The sequence below is a fragment of the Aquarana catesbeiana genome, linkage group LG13, assembly GCF_042186555.1.
Source record: "Aquarana catesbeiana isolate 2022-GZ linkage group LG13, ASM4218655v1, whole genome shotgun sequence".
Lineage (NCBI taxonomy): Eukaryota > Metazoa > Chordata > Amphibia > Anura > Ranidae > Aquarana > Aquarana catesbeiana.
This window is the reverse complement of record NC_133336.1, coordinates 955,839-959,517: the sequence shown is the minus strand read 5'-3', so window position 1 is coordinate 959,517 and position 3,679 is coordinate 955,839. Positions and strand designations below refer to the sequence as shown.

Below are 3,679 nucleotides of genomic sequence, written 5' to 3'. Positions count from 1 at the left end.
GTGGAGGTATCACAAAAAAATGAACACTGACCGCTGAGCGATGTAGTCCAGCAACTGTCTCGTGTTCCCCCCGTTGGATCGTGCACACGGGGGGGGGTCTCTCGTGTTCCCCCCGTTGGATCGTGCACATGGGGGGGGTCTCGTGTTCCCACCATTGGATCGTGCACACGGGGGGGGGGAGGGTCTCTCGTGTTCCCCCCCGTTGGATCGTGCACACGGGGGGGGAGGGTCTCTCGTGTTCCCCCCGTTGGATCGTGTACATAGGGGGGTCTCGTGTTCCCCCCGTTGGATCATGCACACGGGGGGGGGGGTGTCTCGTGTTCCCCCGTTGGATCGTGCACACGGGGGGAGGGTTTCTCGTGTTCCCCCCGTTGGATCATGCACACGGGGGGGGGGGTCTCTCGTGTTCCCCCCGTTGGATCGTGCACACGGAGGGGAGAGGTGTCTCTCCCATCACCCCCATTGGATCGTGCACACGGGGGGGGGGGTCTCCCGTTGGATCGTGCACATGGGGGGGTCTTCCGTTGGATCGTGCACACAGGAGGGGGGGTCTCCCGTTGGATCATGCACACAGGAGGGGGGGTCTCCCGTTGGATCGTGCACATGGGGGGGTCTTCCGTTGGATCGTGCACACAGGAGGGGGGTCTCCCGTTGGATCGTGCACATGGGGGGGGTCTTCCGTTGGATCGTGCACACAGGAGGGGGGTCTCCCGTTGGATCGTGCACATGGGGGGGTCTTCCGTTGGATCGTGCACACAGGAGGGGGGTCTCCCGTTGGATCGTGCACACGGGAGGGGGGGTCTCCCGTTGGATCGTGCACACGGGGGGGGGGGTCTCCCGTTGGATCGTGCACACGGGGGGGGGGTCTCCCGTTGGATCGTGCACACGGGGGGGGGGGTCTCCCGTTGGATCGTGCACACGGGGGGGTCTCCCGTTGGATCGTGCACATGGGGGGGGTCTCCCGTTGGATCGTGCACACAGGAGGGGGGGTCTCCCGTTGGATCGTGCACACAGGAGGGGGGGGTCTCCCGTTGGATCGTGCACACAGGAGGGGGGGGTCTCCCGTTGGATCGTGCACACAGGAGGGGGGGGTCTCCCATTGGATCGTGCACACAGGAGGGGGGGTCTCCCGTTGGATCGTGCACATGGGGGGGTCTTCCGTTGGATCGTGCACACAGGAGGGGGGTCTCCCGTTGGATCGTGCACATGGGGGGGTCTTCCGTTGGATCGTGCACACAGGAGGGGGGTCTCCCGTTGGATCGTGCACATGGGGGGGGTCTTCCGTTGGATCGTGCACACAGGAGGGGGGTCTCCCGTTGGATCGTGCACACGGGAGGGGGGGGTCTCCCGTTGGATCGTGCACACGGGAGGGGGGGTCTCCCGTTGGATCGTGCACACGGGGGGGGTCTCCCGTTGGATCGTGCACACGGGGGGGGTCTCCCGTTGGATCGTGCACACGGGGGGGGGGGGTCTCCCGTTGGATCGTGCACACGGGGGGGGGTCTCCCGTTGGATCGTGCACACGGGGGGGGGGTCTCCCGTTGGATCGTGCACATGGGGGGGGGGTCTTCCGTTGGATCGTGCACACAGGAGGGGGGGGTCTCCCGTTGGATCGTGCACACATGGGGGGGGTCTCCCGTTGGATCGTGCACATGGGGGGGGGGTCTCCCGTTGGATCGTGCACACATGGGGGGGGGGTCTCCCGTTGGATCGTGGCACATGGGGGGGGTCTCCCGTTGGATCGTGCACATGGGGGGGGTCTCCCGTTGGATCGTGCACACAGGAGGGGGGGGTCTCCCGTTGGATCGTGCACATGGGGGGGGTCTCCCGTTGGATCGTGCACACAGGAGGGGGGTCTCCCGTTGGATCGTGCACACAGGAGGGGGGTCTCCGTTGGATCGTGCACACAGGAGGGGGGTCTCCCGTTGGATCGTGCACACATGGGGGGGTCTCCCGTTGGATCGTGCACATGGGGGGGGGGTCTCCCGTTGGATCGTGCACACAGGAGGGGGGGTCTCCCGTTGGATCGTGCACACATGGGAGGGGGTCTCCCGTTGGATCGTGCACATGGGGGGGGGGTCTCCCGTTGGATCGTGCACACAGGAGGGGGGGTCTCCCGTTGGATCGTGCACACATGGGAGGGGGTCTCCCGTTGGATCGTGCACACGGGGGGGGGGGGGGGGTCTCCCGTTGGATCGTGCACATGGGGGGGGTCTCCCGTTGGATCGTGCACATGGGGGGGGTCTCCCGTTGGATCGTGCACATGGGGGGGGGGTCTCCCGTTGGATCGTGCACATGGGGGGGGTCTCCCGTTGGATCGTGCACACAGGAGGGGGGGGTCTCCCGTTGGATCGTGTACACAGGAGGGGGGGGGTCTCCCGTTGGATCAGATCTCTCTGGGAGAAGACTTTCGGGGGAAGCTGCAGCTTTACATTTATATCGGATATTTTTTATATATCTGTTTACACAACATAAATCTACCTAAAAACACAGCAGTCTGTCTATTGGATCCAACAACTGGGGGCGGAGTCCATCCGCAGGCTTTGATTGGATGAGCTGGGGGGAGAACAAATGTTATCTAGACATGGATGACCCCTCCCCCCCCCGTCACACAACAAACATCTGAAAGCCCAATATGAAGACGATCGTTCTCACTATAAACACCAACTTCTCAGCAACGAGTCAGAAAACAGAAGCAGAGATTGTTTTTGGGAAATAAATGTATTTACAGTATTAAAATACAAAAAGTACGCCGGGTGTCAGAGGAACACAGGAAAGAAACTTTGACCGATCGTCCAGACCAATCCCAAGGATTCAATCTGCAGATTTCATTCTGGATAAAACGCTCAGCGAGGTGAAGAAATGTCATTGGTAAAACTTTGGTGGGGGAGGGGAGGAGCAGCCTCATGCAGAGTCTCCATGCAGTTACTTTCTGAATTCGGACCGGAAGGGGGGGGGGGGGGGCGGTATATACACCCCCCTCCCCCAACAGTCCGGTCCGCCCATCACCCGCACACCCTCATCATATATCTGTACATTAGTTCCATGTCATTACAATAATGTGATAGCAGTGCCTGAGACTGGGGGGGTGTAGGGGGAGACAGGGACCCGCCGAGCGGGGAGACAGCGACCTGCCACGGTCAGGAGGGTGGGGTGAGACAGGGACCCGCCACGGTCGGCGGGGGTGGGGGTGGGGGTTGGGACAGGGACCTGCCACGGTCGGGGGAGGGGGCTCAGGCAGAGACCTGCCATGGTCGGGGGAGGGGGGCAGGGACCCGCTGTGTAGTACCACCTTCATACCAGTGGTGGGCACTAGAGGAATTACAATGCTACAGCTGAATGGCAGTCTGAAAAGCCTTCGATCCGAGTCGCCATTCATAGGGACTACTCAGGAGGGTCGGCGGACTGACGTCTCTCATAGCTGATCGATCGATGTGGACGCTGAATAAGACTGTAGTAGTCGGTGATACTACAATTATAGCAGCTTCCCCTCAGCACACCAACCGCAGGGAGAGGAGAGGGAAGGCAGTGACATCACAGTCTCCACCTCATCCAATCAGGGAACCTCTTGTATTCCCACACAAGACATTCAGTGACAGTGATTTGCAGCGATCGTTGAGGGATGACATTGTTATGGGGGTCCCAGTCCTCATATGAGGGAAGCTCATGCGGCCAGTCGC

At 61.5% G+C, this 3,679-nt stretch overlaps 1 long non-coding RNA gene across 1 annotated transcript; it reads right to left on the bottom strand.

Moving 5' to 3' along the window:
* Positions 1-2,701: 2,701 nt before the first annotated feature.
* LOC141117252 (uncharacterized) lies at positions 2,702-3,673 on the bottom strand. Its single transcript, XR_012237131.1, has 2 exons — positions 3,275-3,673; positions 2,702-3,209 (listed from the first exon to the last, which is right to left on the bottom strand). It is a non-coding gene; the product is annotated as an uncharacterized lncRNA (long non-coding RNA).
* Between the last annotated feature and the right edge of the window lie 6 nt (positions 3,674-3,679).